Source organism: Rhinatrema bivittatum, chromosome 5 (genome assembly GCF_901001135.1).
Source record: "Rhinatrema bivittatum chromosome 5, aRhiBiv1.1, whole genome shotgun sequence".
Lineage (NCBI taxonomy): Eukaryota > Metazoa > Chordata > Amphibia > Gymnophiona > Rhinatrematidae > Rhinatrema > Rhinatrema bivittatum.
The window spans coordinates 340,689,730-340,716,507 of record NC_042619.1 but is presented as its reverse complement, the minus strand read 5'-3'; the positions used below and the strand labels follow the sequence as shown (position 1 = coordinate 340,716,507).

Sequence of the window (26,778 nt, the reverse complement as noted above, 5' to 3'; positions counted from 1 at the left end):
AGGCCAGACACCGTAAGCGGGGCAAGGCAGGTCAGAAGGCCCGTAGGCCACACACCGTGAGCGGGGCAAGGCAGGCCAGAAGGCCCGTAGGCCACACCCACACAGAAGGCCCGTAGGCCACACCCACACAGAAGGCCCGTAGGCCACACACCTGTAAGCGGGGCAAGGCAGGTCAGAAGGCCCGTAGGCCACACACACACACAGAAGGCCCGTAGGCCACACACCGTAAGCGGGACAAGGCAGGTCAGTAGGCCCGTAGGCCACACACACACACAGAAGGCCCGTAGGCCACACACCGTAAGCGGGGCAAGGCAGGTCAGTAGGCCCGTAGGCCACACACACACAGAAGGCCCGTAGGCCACACACAGTAAGCAGGGCAGAGAGCCCGTAGGCCAAACACACACAGACAATAGAGCAGAGGGCCCGTAGGACCGCATGCACAGTAAGCAAGGCAGGGCAGGGCAGAAGGTCCGAAGACCATACACAGCACAAGGTAGAAGGCCCGAAGGCCGCGCAGGGCAAGGCAAGACAAGGTAGAAGGCCCGAAGGCCGCGCAAGGCAAGGCAAGGCAAGACCGAAGGCCCGAAGGCCACCAAGACTAGGCTAGACAAGACAAGGTAGAAGGCCCGAAGGCCGCGCAAGGCAAGACAGAAGGCCCGAAGGCCGCGCAAGGCAAGGCAAGACAGAAGGCCCGAAGGCCACGCAAGGCAAGGCAAGACAGAAGGCCCGAAGGCCGCGCAAGGCAAGGCAAGACAGAAAGCCCGAAGGCCGCGCAAGGCAAGGCAAGACAGAAGGCCCAAAGGCCACGCAAGGCAAGGCAAGACAGAAGGCCCAAAGGCCACGCAAGGCAAGGCAAGACAGTAGGCCCGAAGGCCGTGCAAGGCAAGGCAAGACAGAAGGCCCGAAGGCCGCGCAAGGCAAGGCAAGACAGAAGGCCCGAAGGCCACACAAGGCAAGGCAAGACAGAAGGCCCGAAGGCAGGGCAAGGCAAGACAAGGTAGAAGGCCCGAAGGCCACGCAAGGCAAGGCAAGACAGAAGGCCCGAAGGCCGCGCAAGGCAAGGCAAGACAGAAGGCCCGAAGGCCACACAAGGCAAGGCAAGACAGAAGGCCCGAAGGCCACGCAAGGCAAGACAGAAGGCCCGAAGGCCACGCAAGGCAAGACAGAAGGCCCGAAGGCAGGGCAAGGCAAGACAAGGTAGAAGGCCCGAAGGCCGCGCAAGGCAAGGCAAGACAGAAGGCCCAAAGGCCACACAAGGCAAGGCAAGACAGAAGGCCCAAAGGCCACACAAGGCAAGGCAAGACAGAAGGCCCGAAGGCCGCGCAAGGCAAGGCAAGGAAAGGCCCGAAGGCAGGGCAAGACAAGGTAGAAGGCCACGCAAGGCAGGCTAGAGCAGGGAGCCCAGGTGAGCTCGATGCCGAAGCACCGAGGCAACTGTCAGGCAGGGTTATAAGGGCACACCCAGAGCATAGAGTGGACAGAGGAGATGGACTGGGCCTGTCAGGAAAGCCAGCTCTAGAGGGACCCCTGGTGGTGAGGCGGTTGCACAGCAGCCACAGCCGTAACAGTACCCCCCCCTCAAGGCCTCCCCCTCCTCCAGGGTCCCATTTTTGCAGGGGGTACTCAATAATAAAGTCAGACCCCTCCGGGGGCGATGCAGCAGGTTCAACTCCTTTCTGAGGCAGCAAGGCAGTCCATAACCCCTCCTGGGGTGATAAGGCAGACACAACCCCAACCTGGGGCAGCAAAATCATCCATAACCCCTCCTGGGACAAGGCGGCAGAGTTAGACCTCTTCTGGGGCAAGGTGGCAGGTTCCATTCCTTCCTGAGGCAACAAAACAGTCCATAACCCCTTCTGGGGTGACAAGGGGAACACAAACCCCACCTGGGGCAGTGAAATAGTCCATAACCCCTCTTGAGACGACAAGGCAGGTGCTAACCCCTCCTGTGACGACAGCAGGGACGGTCCGGACCCTTCCAGGGTCGGCATCAGGGCCGGCACAGACTCCTCCCGAGTCGGCAGCTGAATCGGTACAGCAGGCTCAGATGGTTGAATAACAAAGTCTGTTGGCAGGACCGGTTCGGACCCCTCCGGGGACTGCAACAGGGCCGGTTTGGACCCCTCCGGGGACTGCAACAGGGCCAGTTCAGTAGGCTCGGATGGCTGAGTCAGAAAGTCTGTCAGTAGGACCGGTTCGGACCCCTCCGGGGACTGCAACAGGGCCGGTTCGAGCCCCTCCGGGGGCGGAAGCAGGACCGGATCAGACCCCTCCAGGGGCAGCAGCAAAACCGGTTCGGACCCCTCCGAGGACGGCAGCAAGGCCGGTTCGAGCCCCTCCGGGGGCGGAAGCAGGACCGGTTCAGACCCCTCCAGGGGCAGCAGCAAAACCGGTTCGGACTCCTCCGAGGACGGCAGCAAGGCCGGTTCGAGCCCCTCCGGGGGCGGAAGCAGGACCGGTTCAGACCCCTCCAGGGGCAGCAGCAAAACCGGTTCGGACCCCTCCAGGGGCAGCAACAAAACCGGTTCAGCAGTTTCAGACGGCTGAGAGACACAGTCTGTCAGTAGGGCCGGTTCAGATCTTTCCGGGGCCAGCAGCAGGACCGATTCGAGCCCCTCCGGGGGTGAAGCAGCGGGCTCGGACTCCACTCGAGGCGATGAAGCAGGCTCGAACACCTCTCCGGGCGTTGTAGCAGGTTCGGACCCCTCTCGGGGCAATGAAGCAGGCTTGGCCCCCTCTTGGGGTGAGACAGCAGGCTTGGATCCCTCTTGGGGCGATGAAACAGGTTCAGGCCCCTCTCGGGGTGATGAAACGCTTGGACCCCTCGCCGGGTGATGAAGCAGGCTTGGCCCCCTCTTGGGGTGAGGCAGCAGGCTTGGATCCTTCTTGGGGGCGATGAAACAGGTTCAGGCCCCTCTCGGGGTGATGAAACAGGCTTGGACCCCTCGCGGGGTGATGAGACAGGTTCAGGCCCCTCTCGGGGTGATGAAACAGGCTTGGACCCCTTGCGGGGAGATGCAGCAGAGTTGGGCCCCTCTTGGGGTGATGAAACAGGTTCAGGCCCCTCTCGGGATGATGAAACAGGCTTGGACCCCTTGCGGGGAGATGCAGCAGAGTTGGAAGGCAGAGCAACAAGGTTAGAATTAAGGCGCAGGGAGGACAAAGATTGTACTGCCGTGGGCTTGATACTTTGAGCCAGAAGCTCCTGCTTTTGTTTCTGGAGGAGCTGCTTAGAGAGGGCACAGGCAGTTCTAGGACGTCTAGGGAAGGTGCTCGTTAGTGTCTTAAGTGCAGCTGTGGGAAGCAGAGCCCTGCTAGAGTTAATTACTTCTCTCAGCTTTCGTTTCTGAGGCTCTAGCGTGGAAGTTATAGAAGGCTTCTTAACCCGGTGAGTTCTAAGATTTTCAGAATTAATACTTGTTTCCTGGTAGCAAGTTTTTTCAAAAGTGTCCAGAGATGAAGTGCTAGAATGCTTAATCCACAAACTGCTACATGAAATAATGTTGCTAACTGGGCCAGAAGCTGAACGCCCGGTAGTAGAACTAGCTGAGCTTTTGGGAGAAACAGATGGCCCGTTAGCTTTGCAGCGGGGGCAGGGTTCGCCTGGAGGCAAAAGGCACGGAAGACATGAACATTTCCACCATCCTGGCTGTGGAGTAGAACAGTTTAAACACTCTTGATAAACAGAGACATTTCTCTTATTGCAGTTACTGCACAACCAGTGTTCCTGACCAGCAAGTTGACAGGCTAGACAGTTCTGATAGCTTAGGTAATTCAAGGTCTGACAGGAATTGCAGGTATAAAACTTTGAAGGAGGCATCTTGTAATAGGGAAAAAAAAGGTTGACTCACCGGTTTAGCACACAGAGCTATCTCTTCCCCTGGAAATTTGATGCTTCGGCATACTGTTACGCTTGGGCTGAGTTCAGGGGTAGTGAACACCACCCAAAGGGGTGGCTCCAGGTGGAGAGAGACAGGGATGGCTGGAAACCGTGGCTGGGTCAGGGCAGACAGCAAGAAGCAGTGTCTGGGTCTAGGCTGGGTCAGGGCAGGCGGCAGAGCAAGGCAGGTCAGATGGCCCGTAGGCCACACACACACAGACGACCCGTAGGCCAGACACCGTAAGCGGGGCAAGGCAGGTCAGAAGGCCCGTAGGCCACACACCGTGAGCGGGGCAAGGCAGGCCAGAAGGCCCGTAGGCCACACCCACACAGAAGGCCCGTAGGCCACACACCTGTAAGCGGGGCAAGGCAGGTCAGAAGGCCCGTAGGCCACACACACACACAGAAGGCCCGTAGGCCACACACCGTAAGCGGGACAAGGCAGGTCAGTAGGCCCGTAGGCCACACACACACACAGAAGGCCCGTAGGCCACACACCGTAAGCGGGGCAAGGCAGGTCAGTAGGCCCGTAGGCCACACACACACAGAAGGCCCGTAGGCCACACACAGTAAGCAGGGCAGAGAGCCCGTAGGCCAAACACACACAGACAATAGAGCAGAGGGCCCGTAGGACCGCATGCACAGTAAGCAAGGCAGGGCAGGGCAGAAGGTCCGAAGACCATACACAGCACAAGGTAGAAGGCCCGAAGGCCGCGCAGGGCAAGGCAAGACAAGGTAGAAGGCCCGAAGGCCGCGCAAGGCAAGGCAAGGCAAGACCGAAGGCCCGAAGGCCACCAAGACTAGGCTAGACAAGACAAGGTAGAAGGCCCGAAGGCCGCGCAAGGCAAGACAGAAGGCCCGAAGGCCGCGCAAGGCAAGGCAAGACAGAAGGCCCGAAGGCCGCGCAAGGCAAGGCAAGACAGAAGGCCCGAAGGCCACGCAAGGCAAGGCAAGACAGAAGGCCCGAAGGCCGCGCAAGGCAAGGCAAGACAGAAGGCCCGAAGGCCGCGCAAGGCAAGGCAAGACAGAAGGCCCAAAGGCCACGCAAGGCAAGGCAAGACAGAAGGCCCGAAGGCCACGCAAGGCAAGGCAAGACAGTAGGCCCGAAGGCCGCGCAAGGCAAGGCAAGACAGAAGGCCCGAAGGCCGCGCGAGGCAAGGCAAGACAGAAGGCCCGAAGGCCACGCAAGGCAAGGCAAGACAGAAGGCCCGAAGGAAGGGCAAGGCAAGACAAGGTAGAAGGCCCGAAGGCCGCGCAAGGCAAGGCAAGACAGAAGGCCCGAAGGCCGCGCAAGGCAAGGCAAGACAGAAGGCCCGAAGGCCACACAAGGCAAGGCAAGACAGAAGGCCCGAAGGCCATGCAAGGCAAGACAGAAGGCCCGAAGGCCACGCAAGGCAAGACAGAAGGCCCGAAGGCAGGGCAAGGCAAGACAAGGTAGAAGGCCCGAAGGCCGCGCAAGGCAAGGCAAGACAGAAGGCCCAAAGGCCACACAAGGCAAGGCAAGACAGAAGGCCCAAAGGCCACACAAGGCAAGGCAAGACAGAAGGCCCGAAGGCCGCGCAAGGCAAGGCAAGGAAAGGCCCGAAGGCAGGGCAAGACAAGGTAGAAGGCCCGAAGGCCACGCAAGGCAGGCTAGAGCAGGGAGCCCAGGTGAGCTCGATGCCGAAGCACCGAGGCAACTGTCAGGCAGGGTTATAAGGGCACACCCAGAGCATAGAGTGGACAGAGGAGATGGACTGGGCCTGTCAGGAAAGCCAGCTCTAGAAGGACCCCTGGTGGTGAGGCGGTTGCACAGCAGCCACAGCCGTAACAGTTCCTCATGAGAGGCTTCTAGGAAAAGTAAAAAGCCATGGGATAGGTGGCGATGTCCTTTCGTGGATTGTAAACTGGCTAAAAGACAGGAAACAGAGAGTAGGATTAAATGGACAGTTTTCTAAGTGGAAGGAAGTGGACAGTGGAGTGCCTCAGGGATCTGATTTGGGACCCTTACTTTTCAATATATTTATAAATGATCTGGAAAGAAATATGATGAGTGAGTTAATCAAATTTGCAGATGACACAAAATTGTTCAGAGTAGTTAAATCACAAGCAGATTGTGATAAATTGCAGTAAGACCTTGTGAGACTGGAAAATTGGGCATCCAAATGGCAGATGAAATTTAATGTGGATAAATGCAAGGTGATGCATATAGGGAAAAATAACCCATGCTAGAATTACACAATGTTGGGTTCTATACTAGGTGCTACAACCCAAGAAAGAGATCCAGGTGTCATAGTGGATAACACATTGAAATTGTCAGTTCAGTGTGCTGCGGCAGTCAAAAAAGCAAACAGAACATTGGGAATTATTAGAAAGGGAATGGTCAATAAAATGGAAAATGTGATAATGCCTCTGTATTGCTCCATGGTGAGACCGCTCCTTGAATACTGTGTACAATTCTGGTCGCCGCATCTCAAAAAAGATATAATTGTGATGAAGAAGGTACAGAGAAGGGCTACCTAATTGATAAGGGGAATGGAACAGCTCCCTATGAGGAAAGACTAAAGAGGTTAGGACTTTTCAGCTTGGAGAAGAGACGGCTGAGGAGGATATGATAGAGATGTTTAAAATCATGAGAGGTCTAGAACGGGTAGATGTGAATCGGTTATTTACTCTTTCAGATAGTAGAAAGACTAGGGGGCACTCCATGAAGTTAGCATGGGGCACATTTAAAACTAATCGGAGAAAGTTCTTTTTTACTCAACGCACAATTAAACTCTGGATTTTGTTGCCAGAGGATGTGGTTAGTGCAGTTAGTATAGCTATGTTTAAAAAAGGATTGGATAAGTTCTTGGAGGAGAAGTCCATTACCTGCTATTAAGTTCACTTAGAGAATAGCCACTGCCATTAGCAATGGTAACATAGAATAGACTTAGTTTTTGGGTACTTGCCAGGTTCTTATGGCCTGGATTGGCCACTGTTGGAAACAGGATGCTGGGCTTGATGGAACCTTGTTCTGACCCAGTATGGCATTTTCTTATGTTCTTATGTTCTAATAGCCACTGCTATTGCTGGCATCATTAACAAGGATTTGGGTATTTGCCAGGTACATGTAGCCTTGATCGGCCACTGTTGGAAATAGGATGCTGGGCTTGATGGACCCTTTGTGTGAGCTGATATGGCAATTTCTTATGTTCCATGTTCCTGGTCTCTTGTCTATGCCTCGTCCAAGTCTTCTGAATCTTCATCTTGTCCAAATCTTTGATCAAATTCCTGATGTTCCTGTCTTCATTCCAAAGTCAGCTCTCTTAGATCCTTCCTCGTCCTTCCTCTAGGTATGCCAGGGTCGTGGTTTGTGACCAGCGCCATGGGGGACTGTGTAGGGCACTTCCTGGCACAGGGCCTGTGTTCCCAAGTCAGTCTTCGCTGGAGTCCATCCATGTTTTTAGAGTTCTAAGTTCCAAGTCAAGTTCCTAGTCAAGTCTTGAGTTCCTAGTCATATTCCTAATTCCAGGGCTCGTGGAGCTTGTTCAGCCAGTAGATCTCCATGTTTCTTGTTCCAAGCCATGTCCTCATCCGAGTCTCTGTCCTGAGCCTATCCCGCTCCCCGTGTGGTTCACGACCAACCTGTGGCAGGTTGTGTAGGGTGTGCAGCGGGATACCATGGACTGCGACCAGTCCACGGGGGGGGGGGGGGGGGGGGGTGGCTATTAAGGGCACGCTGAGGTGCAGTGCCCTGATAATCTGAACTCTAACCTGAACCAGAGCCTTCGCCCATGTTCCTTGTCTCCAGAGCCTTCATCCTTGTTCTTCTTCATAGCCTTCCTCCATGTTCCTTGGATTCAAGTCTTTGTCCAGGTTCCTAGTCTTCGTTAAAGTGCCAAGCCTTCGGTGTCTTCATCCAAGTTCCTCGTCATGCCATGTCCTGTCCTCAGCCTTCGTCTGTCGTGACGCACTCGCCGTTCCAAGCAGCAGGTTCGAAAGGGGTATTGAGTGGCCGGAGGGCTACCCTAGAGACCAGCATTGCATTGTTGGTTTTCACCCTGTTCGTACAGGTTCAGTGGAGGTGTGAGACTTCCAAGATATGTTCTAAGTTCAAGCTATGTTCCAAGTACAAGCTTATGTTCCAGGTCCAGCCCATGCCTGGATACACTCACCTTTCATAGTGCCTATCTTGGAGCCTCACCCTGATGTTGTGCCACGATCCAAGGGCTCACTTTCTCTCTCGAGAAAGTGACTGCACCAAACACTCGCCACATGGATAAAGCATCGCTTTACCCGCAGAAGTGTCTTTGCAAAATACCCTCCCGATAGCTGAGAAATCCTGTTTCTTCATTTTAAACATTTTGCGATTTGTTAATTAAAGCAGCTGATTGCATCATAAGCTTAATAGGTTTATTGATATGCTGTCAGCAATGTTTCTGCTGTAAACATGACACTGCTGCCAGTTGAATCCCTTCTCTAATAGGAGAAAAGAAATAAAGGAAACAGAAGTTGAATCAGCAATCTAAATCTATGCCAATATAAAAATTATTTTCTGTGGTAAGCAGAGCAAATATAGCCATATATGTGGGTGATGACATTCTATGGCATTGTTATGTAATTAGCTTTCTCAGAACTCAGAAAGATCTAGAAGTCTTTGAGATTGTTGGGTGTTCCTGCCTAGTCATTTTTCTTCTGCCAGAATAGAAGAACTCTGTCTCTTGGTTATGTGCTCTTATTTTCATAGTACTGTTCTTTTTTTATTTGTAAATTTCTTCAGTGTTTCTTTTCTGTTATTTTTTATGAATCTTCTCCCCCCCAATAAAGCCATCTGATAACACCAACATGGACCCAGCTCTCAGAGCTCAGTTAAAGTTTTACTGAGCATGTGCAGAAGTTCCTGCACTTGCACACTGCTTTGTGAGCTCCTCAATCTTTTCTTCATTCAAGCTGTATCATGGACATGTTCCTTGTTTCGCTCTCAGATTTTTCCTTTTTCATCTTTTTTGTTTTTGCCACTGCCTCAGTAGCCTCTCAATGGAACTTTTCAGTAATACAAAAAAAAACCCCACAGAATGGAAAATCCCAAGGCCATGAAGACTCCTGTTTTAAGATCTTCATTTTTGAGCATGTGATATACATTACAGAAATTCATTCATTTATCTCCTGCAGCTTAGCTAGGAGGCCATAAGAATAGCCATGTGGTGACGAGCCTCATGTCCAGAAAACGAAAGCATTAAAGGGGGTGCCTAGAAATCTAGTGAAACAGGGTGGGATGAATTGGGAGATAAAAGCCGAGGTACTCAGCCATTATCCTGTTTGTTTTGGAGGGCTGTATCTTTCCTACCCATTTTGCCACTGAATCCATTGCTAAACACTCCCTTATAAACTTCCCTACTCTGACGCATTGTCATTCTTCAGGCCCTCTAGTGAATCTATCCCTCATCTGGCTACCAGGCTCCCTTACCTCCCTTACCTCCCTCACCCACAGCGAGGTACACTTTCTTTTCTGGCGTGGTTTCCAACCTTTGCAGCAAACCAAGCATACCCGTGGGGATGTGGTCTGTGGCCACATCGAACCTGGACTATAGCAAATGGCCCTGGATCACATCATTGGCCCACATCTGCTCCCCCTGATCAGTGCATAATGTGCTGCCTTCATCATCAACATACAGTGCCATCCTGATAGGGAGAGTTGATTTGGAGTTGGGGAAAACCACCATATAGATGAAATAGGGGAGCTCTTCCATATTAAAGTGCTGCAGGTGTGTATTGATTCTGCTTGCAAAAGCCTAAAGTGCCTCATCTTCTAATCGGCATTTCATCAAGTTCGATTAGAATAGCTGCGAGAAAAGTAGCAAAACCTGGGCTTGGGAACCAGTAGCCCAAAAGAAGGATGAAACAAGTGCACAGTCAGTAATAAAGGGTTGAGAAAAAAGCCATGCCTCTGATAAGAAGCAGGCAGCAAACCAAAAGGAGGACAGAACAGCATTTCACATAAACAGTAGTGCAAAGCAGCCAAGGAATCCCCCAACACAGCCATCGCCCAATGGAGGGCCCCTGGTCGGTGATCATGCAATCTAGGACTTGATGAAGGCCATTCATCAGGGGTTTGCTACCAATTGTATTGACTGGCTGAAGTGAAAATTGGAGCTTCCTGAGCTGGTAACCAATCCCCAAAATGGATATTCTTGGCCAGCATCACAGATGGAACCAGGTCCCTGCCACCCAAGGGGCCAGAGTGATCAGCAGAGTGAGTCCCTGGCTGGGAAAATGGGGATTAGGAAGACTAGTGTGTCAGCGGTGACCAATAGTTCATAGTGAGATATAGGGCTGGAGGGCTAAGAATGGGCATAGCAGGAAGTTCAGAAAAAGGCTCAAATCATTGGAAGAATTGGTTAAAAAAAGGGATAAGCATGGTAGGAGAGTTTGGGAGACATCTTCCAATGACTCAGACTCTTCATCTGACTTCCTCTGAAGGTGAGGAAGTAGTAGTGAGTCAATGGACATTCCCTGTTGTAGCTCTGATGATCACTTTCGGCATCGGGTATGCTATGGAAGAAGTGGTAGGATCCTGCCTTATCCACTCACTGAGCTGGTATGCGCATGGAAGCAAGCATGCAGGTTTAGCCACAGATGCACAAAAAACATAACTTTCTGGGGGCGCTGTTGCGCGAGCGATGAGAGCAGACGTGTGAGCGCTGTGAACCTGCTATTGGGCCCCCAACCCCTTAATTTCACCGGCGAAAATACTGCGATCTGCTTTTCTGTGCTGCCACAGATATACACGAACTGCTTCTGATGACTACCAAACGAAAAACTGCGGATCTGAAGCACTGTGGCTTTCAGAAAACACTGCCAGAAGTGCCACCAGAAGAATCAATGGAGGCCTCTGGATCCCGCAATGACGCAGGTACTCAAGAGGGGACCGCTGATGTCGACCCAGAGATTAGTACCAGTGATTTCCCTGGCCGCGATGAAATCCGGGGCTGGGTCATGGAGCTCCGTAGTGACTTACGCCAGCATAAAACGGAGCTCCTTGCCTCTATGAACGAAATCCGAGATGATCTTGCGGCCCTAGGATATAGGGTGGACGAGCTGGAGTCCCGTGTGGAGGGACACACGGTAAACATGGCGGCCAACGCTTCTGAACAACAGACCCTCCAGCGAGAAAATCAGGTGATCATGGAGAAACTGGAAGACCTCGAAAATCGATCGCGGAGAAGCAACTTAAGAATAAGAGGGGTACCCGAGATGGAATCCTATAAAGATGTAGCAGAGGTGGCGCGCAATATCTGCACGTTCTTCCTCACCCAGACGACATCGGGGCAAAACGCCGCATCGGGAGACACTTCATCCACCATTGAAATTGAACGCGCCCACTGAAAATAAGACCCGAGATATAGTTCTCTGCCTTCGTAGTTTCGCACAGAAGACCCAAATTTATGATATGGCACACCAATACCCCACGTGGCAATGGGAAGGCCACACTATAGCTATATTTCAGGATCTCGCCCCTCTGACATTGAAAAAATGCTTCAAACTCTGGGAAGCTACGAGGGCACTGAGGGGTGCGCAGGTTTCCTATCGATGGACCTTCCCATTTGGGCTGTTTTTCACTGTACAAGGCACATCCTACCGAGTGAAGACTCTTACTGAAGCGGCGGAGGCCCTTAAATCTGCTGGTATTCCAGTTACTTTTGCCCTGCTGGAAGCGAGTGCGGCTCTACCGAAGAGGGATGATTTCCCCCGCTGGCAGCGGGCAGGCAATGGCCGTCGGTGGCTACAATGCCATACTGAAGAGCAAGGACTGTCCTTATCTGACCAGGGCTGACAACTTTCGAATGGGATACACCTTTGCAGTGGTATCACACAACTTTAGTGTTTACGGACCTTTTGAAGCACTGCCTATCAAGTATCAAGCTCTACAAGGTTTCTGCTATTCACTGCTATGCAATTTTGTTCTTCTCTTTGGCTTATGTGTTTATTCTAATTAGCCGGTTGACTTTATTCCGTTTCTATTTACTGAGAATTTAAGGGATGTGGGGCGGGGGCCTGGGGGGGAGGCACTGGTTGTATGTCTGTTTTCATGGCCGCCAAGGCTCCCGAGGGGTTGTTACTCTGCCAGGGAGGTGCGGCAGACTCTTGGAACTTCAGGGGACATGTTGACACATGCTACCAAACTATATTACAATTATTGCTTGTTCACTCTATTTATTATGATTTGTACTGCTAGTACTCTATAGGAATATCTGCGACCTCCTACAGATAGAGACTTTTCTACTACCAAATGGTTAAGTTACTTTCACTGAATGTAAAGGGACACCAAACATATCGCAAGCGTCAGCTTTTATTTCAGGACCTGAATCACCTAAAAATTGATATAGCTCTACTGCAGGAGACACACCTGAAGACTAGACATGAAAAGCTACTTACACACAAACACTATCCTGCACAATACTTCACATCTATTACGGTGCAAGCCAAATACACGGGGGTCGCTATTTTAATCTCCTCGGCTGTAGTACATGAACTGATCTCTTCCTATGTCGACCCTGGAGGGCACTTCCTGCTACTCATTATTCGTATAGGCCAGGAGACATTTACTATAGGGAATATTTATGCACCAAATGTAACACAGGTGCCTTTTTTACAACAATTGGAGACTCGCTTATCTATCATAGCAGGGCACCATTTACTCTTAGGTGGCAACTTTAACATAACCTTGAAGCCCCCACTCGATAACTCTCATATAGGGTTCACCACTACGACTGAGGCTAGACGAGCATGAAATCGTCTAATAGATAACTGGTGCCTCTAAGACATATGGCGCCAACGCTACCCTACCTCACGCCAATATACCTTTTATTCACATGCTCATTCTACATACACTCGTATTGATTATTTCCTTATCAACAAGGGTCTGCAGAACTATATTAAATGTGTGGAGATAGAAGCGATTACGTGGTCTGATCACGCCTCCATCTGGATGGATCTCTCTATAGCTGATATGTCCCTGGGAACACAATACTGGCGCCTAAACGTAAGCTTGTTAGATGATGATCTGTATGTAAAATGGGTAGAACATACTTTACAAGATTTCTTCCAGAACCAGAATTTACAGGAATCATCCCAGACTATTGGTTGGGAATGTTCTAAAGCTATTGTGAGCTTATATCCCATGCAGCTTACTGTGAGAAATTAAAAGGGGAAAAGCGGACAAAATTAACACAATAAATTCACACCTTATCTCGCCAGCATATGTTGCACCCGACGGCCCAACTTCTTCAGCAATTAAACACTGCCCTCAGATCCCTTCAAGCTATAGATAATGATCACATTGTACACACACTTAACATCACCGAACAAATATACTTCGAAGGAGGCAACAAAGCTGGGCGTCTCCTAGCCAGACGCCTCAAACAAGTGCAGCTTCGCAATAGCATAGCTAAGATAACAAATAATCAGGGAGTAATGGTTACACAGACCACGGATATTAGTCAGTGCTTCACTAAATTTTACGCTGATTTATATTGTGCACGCACTGATATATCTCAGCAGGATATAGATACGTACTTAGATTATACCCAGATACTTATTATTACAAATTCCAAACCCACCACAGAGGTCCACCAAGCAATACAAGCCCTTAAACCGGGCAAGGCACCTGGCCTTGACGGCCTCTCTGGCAGATAGTACAACAAACTTGCACCAGCCCTAGTCCCTATGTTAACGGAAGCCTTTAATCACTTGAGAACTGGGGGAGCCCTAGGTCCTCACTCTAACACTGCAGGCATATCGGTCATCGCTAAACCTGGCAAAGATCCCACCTTGTGTGCGTCCTACCGCTCTATATCTTTAATCAATTTGGATCTTAAACTACTAGCCCGCATACTTGCGGAACGTCTCAACCACATCTTACTGGAGCTGGTACACAATGATCAGTTGGGGTTCATCCCCGACAGATCTGCTTCAGATAATGTGTGCAGGACTATTGATCTCATTTCGTTTGTCCAGAAAGAATCAATCCCAAGTGTACTATTGGCAGTCGACGCGGAAAAAGCATTCGATATGGTTCACTGGCCATTTTTGTTTCTTACACTAGCTAAGATGGGGTTTGGGGAGCAATTTCTCACTTGGCTGCATCAGCTCTATCATCTTCCCACTGCGCAGGTAAAAGTCAATGGAGGTTATGGAGCAAGCTTCAACATTGCTCATGGAACAAGACAAGGAATGCCCCCTTTCCCCCCTGCTTTTCGCTCTTTTCTTAGAGCCTTTTACTACCACCATTCGGGGGGCAGCTAATATTAACGGGGTGCAGCTGGGAGCACACCAATACAAAATGACCTTATTTGCTGACGACATTCTCTTTACCCTTACCCAACCCCAGACCTCGTTGCCTGCATTGTGGTCTCTGGGTTTAAGGTTAACTTAGAGAAATCTGAGATTCTCAATCTTAATGTACCAGACTCAGTAGCACAGCAGATAAAGTGTAAGCTTCCATTCCGCTGTACTGCTAAAACCCTGAAATATTTGGGTGTTTACTTAAGTGAAAGTGTTGACAACTTATATTAGCTAAATTATGCCCCCTTATTTAAGTTCATAGACGGCGACCTGCAGAGATGGTATAGAGACAATCGTTCTTGGCTGGGCGGAATAGCCATAATCAAAATGAATGTTCTCCCTCGATTGTTATATCTGTTTATTACTCTCCCAATCTATCTTTCTTCTAGTATTTGAAGAAAGCCCAGAAGAAAATTTTGACTTCATCTGGAGGAGGCGATCTCTGAGGGTGGCTCGGACTGTTCTCTATCGCTCTAAGGAGAGTGGGGGGCTGGGAATGCCCAACTTGAGCTGGTACTATGCCGCTGCTCAGTTGAAGGCTATTTTAAGCATACATAACCAGCATCTCCACCCTTCTCCATGGCAACTCATTGAACAACAGCTTATAGGAGATATGCCTCTCACCGCCCTCCCCTGGCTGCCCAGAAACTTCTGGAGAATCACCCCGGACTTGCCTCTTCCACTCCACACTACTCTTAGGGTTTGGTCACAGTGGAAAACGATGTTGGTGGGAAATACCCCTTATCATTACCTCTCCTCCCTATTCCACAATACTCGTTTTCCAGCTGGTCTACCCAAGCATGCTTTCCCAGTGTGGAAGACCCTGGGTCTCTCGACCATGGGTACTTTAGTACAACAGGGGAAGATAATACCTTATTCTTCACATATAGAACAATTTCAGACACCCTCACTACCCTTTTTAGAGTATGCTCAACTAGCACATTTCCTTAGGGTGGAATTATCCTTATCTCACCTGTGTATAGGTAAATCCCTTTTTGAAACCTACTGCACATCAACCCGTGATACTCAAAAAGCGATCTCTAAACTGTATAAGTTGTTTCAAGATCCACAAACTACTAAGCTGAAATGCCTGCTTGCCTGGGAACAGGAGCTAAATCTTACTCTTAGTTTGGAAGACTGGGAGGATTTGTTCCTCCGTGCTCGTAAGTGCTCTATATCTGCTAATCTACAAGAACACTGTCTAAAACTTTTCTACCGATGACATTACGTTCCCACCCGTTTGCATACCATGTACCCCATGTTTGATGATAAATGTTGGTGGATGTGCAGACTTACTGGTACTTACCTGCACATATGGTGGCAATGTCCAGTCATACTTCCCTATTGGACCCAGGTCAAAGCATGGGTTTCCCAGATTGTAGGGTTGACTGTACCTGCTGATCTGATAATTGTACTACTGGGAAGACCCTTTGTGGATATAAATTCCTATTCTCAAAGATTATGCCATCAAATATTTTTAACATCCCGAACAGCACTGGCCTGTTATTGGAAGAGTCCCACTGTACCGACTGTACAGTCCCTTATCAGTCGTCTCCATAGCATACAAGAGCTAGAGCATATTACAGCTCTTCGCCACCATCGTCTATCTAACTATCAGGCGACATGGGAACCTTTTACTTCTTGTTGCCAACTTCATATTAAATCTTAAGGTCAACTATTAATGAGTCCCTTTGCAGTTTCTACCTATTGTTATCTCTACGTTGCACTTTTATAAATGCGATTAACTTGTTTATTATTCCTAACTTTGCTACTTACTGATGGCTGATTGTGAGTACTGTAATTTATGTATCGTATGCCCATAATAATCTTTCTCTTGCTCATGCCTTATCACTTCTAAATCTTTTATATACTTTGTGGACAGCTGATGCTATTATGTATGACGTACATGCTATTTTATGCAATATTGGAGCCTGTTTGGTAGGGGGATGGGGGGAAAAGGGAGGGTTTAGAACTGAAAACTGGAAAACTGTTGACAATCATCTTGTTTATCTGGTATTCATGTTGTACCATTGTACTTGCAAAGTTGTCAATAAAAGCTTCAAATAAAAAACAAAACAAAACATAACTTTCAAACTGGCATGAAGGCACACATTTGCGCACGTGTTGGCCTGTGCCCAGGGATGTGGCTATTTTATGACTTGCCCAAGTGTATGTTATAAATTAGCCTGCCAATGCACACTTGTGCCAGATTTTAAGTAGGCACATGGATGGGCGCACAAATCCCACTTCTACCTCATAAATCAGGGGATTTTAAAAGTGGCATTCGCTGACGCCATTACCTGTTTACCTGTTCTTCCACCAGTTTTCCCAGATTACAGGATCTCCAGACACCCCTGGTTTGATTACCTCTACTTCCATCAGTTACCCCAGAGCCTTTAAACCCCTCTGAAATGGCTTGAGATCTTTTTTTTTTTTTTTCAACTTACACGCCATTTATAGAAGTAGAGTTACACAGCAGGGGACCTCAGCACACACTAGGGTGCGTAAGTATTTTTGCTCACATCTCTTGGCCAGGCCCTGACATGCCCATGCCCCATCTAGACTATGTCCATACCTCACTCCTTTTTAAAAGTTGTGAGATGAGTGTGCTGCGGCATTTACACGCATATCTGGGCGCTTTATAAAATACAGTCGGCGCGCGAGACCAACTTATTCACACATCCTCTAATTAATGCACACGTGGGGTTTTTAAAATTTACCTTAATGTGCGGGAGCAATGGTTGCCCATCTATGCTTTATCTACTTCTAGGGCAGCCTCAGCCCTTTCAAGCGAGGCGATGTTTCTGACAAAGCACCAATGCCTGTTTCTTTAATGGCAATGCGGAGGATGGTTAGAACATTAGCCCAAGAACGTCAACACGGGGCTTTCTTTTTGGTTTTGTAATCCCTTATATAGGCCTATTTTCTAGTAAGGCCCTTTGGAATTCTCTCTTGGTGCTTGAAATAGATGATATAGACCGTTAAAAAATTAATTGAGAGCTTTAGATTTTTCAGAATTTCCCTGATTGGGCTTATATCTAAGAGAGTAAAAGGAAGGTTCAGGTAAATTCATAACCTTTTGTTCCCGGTTGGTTGTTGAATTAATGATTTCATGGAGCAGGAGAATTGTTCCGTGCAATACATTTCCTTTGATAGCACCATCAATATAGTCTGGGATTATGGAATGGGAACATTGCTAGCCAAGGCAAACATTCACCATTTCAATTGTTATCGGTTCACCCATATTCAGTTTGTTTTTTACTTTTAGAATTCCTACTATTTCAGCAAGTGTATGCCCATGGTGTGTTTGGACTTCTGTGCCTATTTTGAAGTCATTAGTACCTTTGTTCACTGGGTTAGTAGTTATACTGCAGGCACTGACAGGATAATACACTATTTAGTTGATTTCCTGTTGTAGGAAGAGTGGGAACGTCTGAATGCAATAGGGAGCTGGACACATTTAGGCATGTCACATTTGAATTTGGTATCTCCTTAGCAGAAGACAAGACAGAAGAGCCATCAACCAAGCTAATATTTCTGGGAATTGAGCTTGATCTAGTCGACATGATCTCGAGGTTGCTCCTGAAAAATAATGGCAGCTTTTAGAATGCCATCCGCCAATCATTGGCATCTATGAAGCTGACCTACAAACAGCTCTACTTACTAATGGGGCAACTAAAATTTCCCAGTTGGGGCTTTAGCGGCAGCTGGCATTCAGGCAAAGCATTTTATTAGGGTCAGTAATGCTGAGTTTTAATGGGATATCTATAAGGTAGGTGCTTTAGGCCTCCAACAAGAATCATCAATTATTCTTTGACACATATGGACGCAGAGTGTTTGATATAAATTTCTATGGACAGTAGTGTACAGAACAGTGGCCTTGTGAATGGAGCCAGTCCAGGCTATACAGGAATATTGCTTTCTTACAGCTTTTCCCCATACATGTTGGTTTTGAAATATGGGGAAGTGAGCGGAGAGTCATTTTTCGATTAAATAATGCTTTAGTCATCACTGTGGTCAATAGTGAAACTGCAAAATTACTGGTAGCCTGGTAGCCTAGTTAATGTAGATGACAGTGAATTACAATTAAACATAACAATTCAGGCTAAACACGGCCTGGGGTTCATAAAGTAATTGCTGGTAGTCTGTATTTCGGAAGCAGATGAGGATAGGACAGTTATGCCAAAGTGATTATGGACCATCGGGGCAGAGACGTGAGAAGCTTATTCAGATCAGCTTTGGCCCAATCCACATGCAGGCATATTCCAGAGGATGTGAATGTTTTTGCATGTTTCAGGAAATAATGGGCACATTATATGGCTTGTAGATTCGGCCCAACTTGTAAGTTCTGTGATACATGCTAGAAAGTCCATTCTACCTTTAACTGCAATTAGGCTTTCCCTGGTCAGTATTTCATTTTTGGCAAAAGCTAGGGTTGACATGGCCCATCTACTTCATTTTTTCTGAGAAAACTTTTTCAGGTATGGATTAGGGAAGAGTGGTGCTTAGAGAAAAGGACAAAAGGCACCCACTCAAACATGGAGTCCTGTTACATCTACACAGCATATTAGAAGTGGTGTGCAACTCAGATTATGAGATAAAACTTTATAGGGCAATATTTTCTTTGGCCACCTTCATGTCCTTGCGGATGAGTGAGTTGGTCTCAGTCAAAAATGCTATCAGGTCTGATGGTGTTCATTATAGTGATCTGCCAGCGAATAGGTGCTTCAGTTAAGGATAGGAAGGTTTAAGATGGATCAAGAAGGAAAAGGTTAATGGCTGGAGCTACAAAGTATGAGTGGGCTGTTTTACTTCCCACTTAAGAATATTAGGGCATTTTTAAAGGTCAGGCTGGTAGGTGAGCCTTCCTTTTTGGGTCATGCAGATGCACTTTTCAGATTTCAATTCACTGCTGTACTTAAGAAAGCACTGGCAGCAATTGGTTTAGCTCTTCTGGTATTTGGCACCCATTTAGGATTGGTGGTGCGACATATGCAATCAACAGGGGAGAACCTCAGGAAAATGCAAGGACATAGGTAGATGGGTATTTAATAAATTTAGGAGTTATGTGATTTGATCCTGGAAAGGAAGAAAGTATAGGTGGTTATTAAAAAAAAAAAAACAAACAAATGAGGGTGAGGGGCAGTTTATCTGGGGCATTTATAAAATGCTACTGACTTTTTATTGTGTTGCTTTATTTGTTAGGTTCAGAAAGTTTTGTATGACTCTTTGGCCACTTCTTTGTGTTTTAGACTAGGAAGTGGGCAATCGAAAGGCATATGGGAGAACACAGAGCTAGGTCAGCTGCAATTTAGGGTAATTTGGATGGGCCAGAGGGGAATTCTTTGTGGCCAGATTTTACCAACTCTGATGCAAACTAATGGGAGTTGACCATTTCCCATCCTGATTCTCATCCATCTATGCGTGAATGACTTAGTGGAATTCAAAGGGTTTGAGTTTATCTAGCCCAGGTAGCAGCGCGCGCAGAGTTTGGCTCATATAGTTGGACATTATCCAAAGAAGGATTTAACTTAGTTCATGTCGCACTGCCAGCCCACCTAACAGAGAGACAATCTATGGCAGAAGAGAGTCATTTGGGAGATTGCAAAGCTTGTCTCTGTTAGGTGGGCTGGCAGTGCGACATGAACTTCTTACTCACGAACATCCTTAACTCTTCAGGAAGGATGAGATCCATCAGTCAGAAGTAAGGGCAGATATGTTCTTGAGCACACTACAGAATTTAGTGGAGTCAGGCCTGTCACTCTAGTGAAGGCAGTCAACAATTTCTGGGAAAATTAAGAGAAGCTGAGAAAGTAGTCAGGAATGTGAAAATTCAAATTGAAGAAAAAATAGCAAATATGGTAAAATGGGGGAACAAGACTTCTTTTTATATATGTTAGTGATTGAAGGAATTACAAAAGTGGCATTGTGAGACTCAAAGGTGAAGGGGGGAGTAGTATGTAGAGGCTGATGAGAAAAAAGGAAAATTGTTTAACAAAATTTATATTTTTGGTGTTCACTGTGGAAGGGCCTGGAGCAGGACCACATAAAACAAACACAAATAAGATTGAAAGTGAGGTAAATCTTAAACAACTTTCAGAACAGTGTGTTCGTGAGGAGCTAAGTAAACTTAAAGTAGATAAGGAGATGGGGCTGGATGGGATACATACTAGGGTACTAAAGGTAAATAAGAGATGTCCTGGTAGCTCCATTGGCTGACTTTTCATTGCTTCTTTACACTGTGGATCCATAAAGGCTAGAGGATGGGAACGAAAAGTAGAGCCATGGGGATGGCTTGCTGGAATGGTGGCTACTATCTGGTGATTACTACCCTTACTCAATAAGCCTTCACATTGTTAATGCATCTCCAACATTGCTCTCTGCTTCAACGGCATGGGTAATGTGGAAAAGAGGATTTACATTCAGACAACATCCAACAAGGCATTGATCTGTGCATTCGGGGTAAACAAGCATTGGGGTAACCTGCTGGATGCAGCAGTTACTTCCCTTAACCAATAAGCCTTACGATTAACCTTTGATGCAACTCCAACATTACTCTCTGCATCAATGGCAGGGGGTGGCAGGAAATTTGAATCAAACAATTACCAACAAGGGCCCTGAACTTGATGGTCAGTGAAATAGATAGGTATGGGAAAATAAGTGTGGGAGCTTGCTGGGCAGACTAGATTGGGCCATTTGGTTTTTTCTGCCTTCATTTCTATGTATGTATCTATGTATATTTAGAGTCTGGAGTAGTTCCGGAGGCGTGGAAAAGGGTGGATGTGGTTCTTATTCATAAAAATGGAAGAAAAGAGGAGGCTTGGAATTTCAGTTAGTCTGACCACTGTGGTGAGCAAATTAATGGAATTGCTGGTAATACAGAGGATAGTTCAATTTTTGGAATCCAATGGATTGCAAGATCCGAGGCAATGGTAAATCTTGTCAAACAAATATGATCAATTTCTTTGATTGGGTGACCATTGAGTTGGATCAAGAAAGAGTTCTAGACGTAGTATACTTGGATTTCAGCTAGACCTTTGACAAATTTTCACATAGACTTATAAATAAATTGCTCACCCTTGGTATGAATCATACTGACTGGGTTTGAAACTGGTGGAGTGGGAAGTGACAAGGGGTAGTAGTAAATTAAGTTTTCTCTGGAGGGGATTGTTAATAGCGGTATGCCTCAGGGATCAGTCCTTGGACAGATTCTTTTCAACATTTTGAAGAGCATCATAACAGAAGGGTTTGATGGGAAAGGTTGGTCTTTTGCTGATGATATTAAAATCTGTAACAGGTTAGACAGCCAGGAAGGAGTGGAAAACATGTCTACTGAAGCTTGAGAAATTGGTCTAAGGACTGGCAACTAAGATTTAATACTAAAAAATGCAGTACTACCCATTTAGGACATAAAAACCTAATGGAAAAGTAAAATATTGGAGGTGGATTTCTTCTGAACACAAAGAAAGAGTAGGATCTGGGAGTAATTGTATCTGATGATGTTGAAGTGGCTAAACAAGTGGCTAAGGCAACAGTAAAAGCCAGAAAGATGCTTGGCTGCATAGGGGATGAATGGTCATCAGAAAAAGCAAGATGATATTGCCTCTGTGTAGGGCCCTGGTGAGACCTCCTTTGGAATACTGTGTACAATTCTAGAGACTGCACCTTCCAAAGGATATAAACAGGATGGAATCAGTCCAGAAGGTGGCTACTAAAATAGTTTTTGTTCTAAAGATCTAAACATGTGTTCCCTAGAGGAAAGGCGAGATATGGTAGATATGATAGAGACGTTCAGATATCTCAAAGGTTTCCAGGCACAGGAGGTCAGCCTTTTTCAATGGAAAAGAGACTCTAGAACAAGGATTTATAAGATGAGGGTGAAAGGAGAGAGACTCAAATGTAATCTCAGGAAATATTTCTATACAAAGAGGGTGGTGATACTTGGAACAGCCTCCCAGTGGAAGTGGTGGAGACAAAAACAGTATCTGTATTCAAGAAAGTTTGGGATAGATACAGATGATCTCTAAGGAAGTGATGAGAATTATAATGGTAAATTAATTGGATGGATGGCAGAGTGGATGGGCCATACATTCATTTTCTGTCATCATGTTTCTGTATATCAACTGCAGCAGGGGGATTAGGAATCTGGAGGAAGCATTGGGTCACTTCTCCAGCCCATGACAAAAATACTGAGCTCATTCCAGGTCAGACACAAAGCAGGAAATTGATATTACATTACAGAAAAACTGATGGATTTGTCAGTATGCGGTATCGCAAGAGGTTGGACTTTGGGGTTAGGTCTGTTTGGAAGGCCAATGATTTATTACACCATCTGGGTCTGTCTGTCTAGCTGCTACAGAATTAGTTGAGCCTGGAATGTTTGAAGGAATTTTGCCTGGAATTTGCTATCATGATATTATATATATAATAGAGAGAGAGAGATGTTTATCATAACCCATTAAAAAAATTATGACCACATATTTTCTTCACTTCATCGTAGTCTCTTTATGGCATATTCTTAGAAGTTATGACCACATATTTTCTTCCCTTCATCATAGTCTCTTTATGGCATATTCTTAGAAAGGAAGTATGGAGTGGGTGGGGAGAGAGAGTCAAATGCAGTGTGCGGCAGCTTTGATATGCCACATTTATGTTTACTATCACTACCTTGGCCTGGATCATGACACATCCAACTGCTACAATTGTGGTAGGATATTTTCTAGGGTGCAACAATACAGCGCCTGTAAAATAGAAGCCCTATAGAAGGTGCCATTTTGCAAGAGCCTGAAGCTGCAGTGTGAGGTAGACCAATGGAGCTTCTCCTCTTCTCGGAGTGACGCATCAATGGAATTTTGGCACAAGAAGTCCAGGTGCGATCCTTCTCCCCATCTTTCATACAAGTCTGAGAAGGAATCCCTACCCTCATGGTTGCAGTTTCTGAATCTATTTTAGATCAGAGTTGAGCATGGCACTGAAGATTAAGGTGTGGAGGAAGGCACCAAAGTGGCATGAGTGATAACCTCTGGTATTTATTTTGGCACTGAAGAAGCCAGCACTGTTGGCATGAGACTCTGCAGGAGTGGCATGATCCTTAAACCCAAACTGGGGAGTTGCTTCCTCAATGCAGGCACCATCGTCATTAATGACATGAAAGCTCCTCCTGATGTTAAGTCATCTATTCCTTCTAGATCTGATAGACACCAGGGTGCTGTCTATTTCTTCAGTGCAGAGCACTTCACTGGCACAGCCTCCTAAAGTTGATTACATGTCAGCATGGATCACCTTGATACATCAGCACAAGTGTCCTTTTGTGATGCATAAAAATTTTAGATCCACACTATGAGCTAGTTAGATGTGTTGATACAACCAGTGTAGATTCCCTTTAAGCTGTCCACTTCCATGGTTACTGTTGTGTCCTTAGATTCTGACTCGATACCACCAGCCTCAGCAACCCTTAGGGAGGATGAACCCATCTAGGTTTGTGAAGGTGATGTCTCTCCTCTCTTCCAGTGTAGCTTGTAGGAGACCAGTTGTCTGGAGTTGTTCTTTGTCTGTGAAGACTAAAGAGGGAGGTTGGAACTTCTCCAGAGTGGTCCTAACTTCAGTCTAGCAGCCCATGTGCTTCTTTGGCGGAGCCAGTATACCTAGCACCTTAGTGTGACAGGAAGTGATCCTGTAGGTAGGACTTGCTCTCCAAGTGATGCCTATTCTGTCACACCGAGGATGTTTCTCCATAACCATGTGCCCATGAAAGAAAGGATAGGCTGATCGTTATAGTGGGCAATTCGATCATTAAAAATATAATAGCTGGGTGGCTGGTGGGCATAAGGATTGCCCACCAGCCTGGTGCGAAGGTAGCAGACTTTAACCACCACCTTGATAAGATTTTAAAGAGTGCTGGAGAGGACCTAACTGTTGTGATACATGTAGTTACCACTGACAAAAAGGTGCAGAATGGAGGTTCTGGAGACTAAATTTAGGCTCTTAAGTTGAAAACTGAAATTCAGAAACTCCAGGGTTGCATTCTCAGAAATGCTCTCCATTTCACATTCAAGACTCAAAAGGCAGGCTGAGTTCCAGAGTCCAAATGTGTGGATGAGAGAATGGTGCAGGGTTTCAGATTTATTATGAACATTCTGGCAAATGGGTAGCCCATTCCAACAGAATGGGCTCCACCTTAACCAGAATGGAACCAGACTGTTGTCACTAACCATTAAAAAGAGATAGAGCAGCTTTTAAATTTGATGATGGGGAAGCTGACAGTCACTCAGTGGGTATTAACAGATGTATACAGGGCTCTTGTTTAGTTAGCCCCTCCTCCACCGTATACAATAAACCCCTCTGGACCATGAAGTTTGGATAGTCTTTAGCTTCTTTATTAGTGGCATCTTGCCCTGACATCTTGGCCTTCTCCCATGCCACTTTCAATGCAGGATCCCTCTGTTGCTCCTCCCCAAACCTTGGAAATCGTGTCAGAAGTGTCCCCATTATCTCCTTCATGTCTACGTCTACGACTCCTCCCTCTCTCAGATCTGTTCTCCCCTGCTTTTCCTTTTTCCTCTGTGCTCGTGGCTTGCGGCTTTCCCCCGGGGTCTCTACCACCCCATTCTCCTCAAAAGGGAAGACCTCCCCTAATGTCTGTTCCCTATTTTGTTCTGCTTGCTCCTGGTCCACTGGTCTCAGGGCCAGCCTGCCACACTGGCCACCCTCTCAAAAGTTATCAAGAAGGCCTCCGGGTCATCTTCTGGTCCCATCCTTTCCAGGTGAATGTTCGCCACAAAGTCTGCCCTGTCCTGTGGCAGCCATAACAGGTTGTGTAGTACCTGTTGATCCTGAACTTTGCTACACCCTCCAGAGCTGAGAAGCCTTCTGCTGTTCCTCTTTCAGTTGTAGCAGGGGACGCTACTGCTGTTGTTGGTGTTCCATAAGTTGGCGCACCAGCTGCTGCATCCCCTCGTGTTGTTTCTGCATTTGGCTTGCCAGCCACTTCAGCACTTCTTCAGAAGCCATTCCTAAAAGAAACAAGAGGGGACCCAAGTGCGGTCGTGTGACAACAGACCCCTTTTAACTCTTTTCGGTCCTCCTCCTCGCACCCACACCTAAGGGTCTGGCTTCTTAGCAGACACTCCCTCTTGGTAGCACTTTTTTTTCCTATGGGGCTATTTTCCTCCCACAACGCCCCTTCGTTATATAATATGCCCTCTTCTGGAATCCTCCTGCGTGCTCCCGCTCGTAAAGGTTTGTTAAGCAAACTCTGTGCATCCCACTGCTGCCACCATTTATGTCGTGGGTCACCTCCGACGTCACTCACAAATGGGTAGTCCAGCGCTGTGCGGTCCTCTACTCCGGCCCTTTTTTTCCTAATATTCTCTGCTGCTTGTCCTAGCAGCCCCTGGAATATGTCAGGCCTTGCCTCAGGCCTCCTGGCCTCTGTATGGCCTGTCCTTAAACCAGGGAACAACCTGGCTCACAGTCCCACCAAGCTCCCAGGTATAAACACAAAACAGTTCGTGGTCAGAACATATTAGTCTCTCTTGTAAAGTTCCCACTAGTAATCTCTGGTAGGTCAGAAAAACTCCCTTTTACACAAGGCTACACCGTCAAGCTTTCTCAGCCAAATAACCACCCTGCCTGGGAGTTGCACAACCCGCCTCAACTCCCCTCGGTTGTGCAGCAGGGTGCGGCCTTCCCATGCCAAACAAACAGAAACACAGTGTAGTTTAACTAAAGAAAAACATTTTTCCCAACACTTTAAATCAGCCCTTCCCCCAACAATGTCACTCACTCTGTTTCCATGCTGGGATACTGAGCACTCCTCTGTTAGGGGATCTATGTCCATCTCCTCCTCCTGCTCTGAAGAGCTGGGCTTTTCATTCCATCTGAACCATTCAGGCATGCCTTCTTCCTCTATCGCCATTAGTTCAGGGGCGTCTGAATCACTGCAGCTCTGCTCAGCTGCCTGCTCCGCCTCTTCTCTAGCCCATAGGTCGAGCTGGGAGTTGTAGTTCCCTTCAGACCTTCAGCGCCCTCTGCTGTCTAACCTGGGTCTTGGTTCTCCCTTTCTTATTCCAAATCAGGTTTTCCTGCCTCAGACTGGGTTGTGCTTCATTACGATATTCATTGTGGAAATCCTGAAAACCCGATTGGCTATGGGGTCCCCAGGACAGGTTTGGGAAGCCCTGCAGTAGTCAGTTTCTTACTCCTCCTGAAGTAAGTGGAAGATGTGCTGATATTAGCTAGAAAGTCTTCAACTATTTCCCTGTGAAGAATGCAGATAATGCATTTTTCATAAATTCAAATTGTACAGTTTCAAATGGAATTATTTTCGTCATAGTGTGGGTCCAGTCTACTGGATCTCTTCTCTTGTTTGCTTCAATATCTGTCCCTCTTCTTGTCCTTAGGCCTCATTCTCCCTTTGGATATCTCAGATCAGTAGACTTAAACTTTCTCTTTGCCATCGTTTTGTTTCTTCTTGCCATCACGTCAGCATAATTGAATTATAAACTGTCATTTCAGAGTAAGAATATAATAACTTCCATAATGGATTAGACCAAGGGTTCATCAAGCCAAGTATCCTGTTTCTAACTGTGGCT

At 47.3% G+C, this 26,778-nt stretch overlaps 1 protein-coding gene across 1 annotated transcript in view; it reads left to right on the top strand.

The window, feature by feature from the left end:
• Positions 1–26,778, top strand: part of LOC115092958 (E3 ubiquitin-protein ligase HERC2-like) — a 2,733,734-nt gene that overhangs the window by 1,180,869 nt on the left and 1,526,087 nt on the right.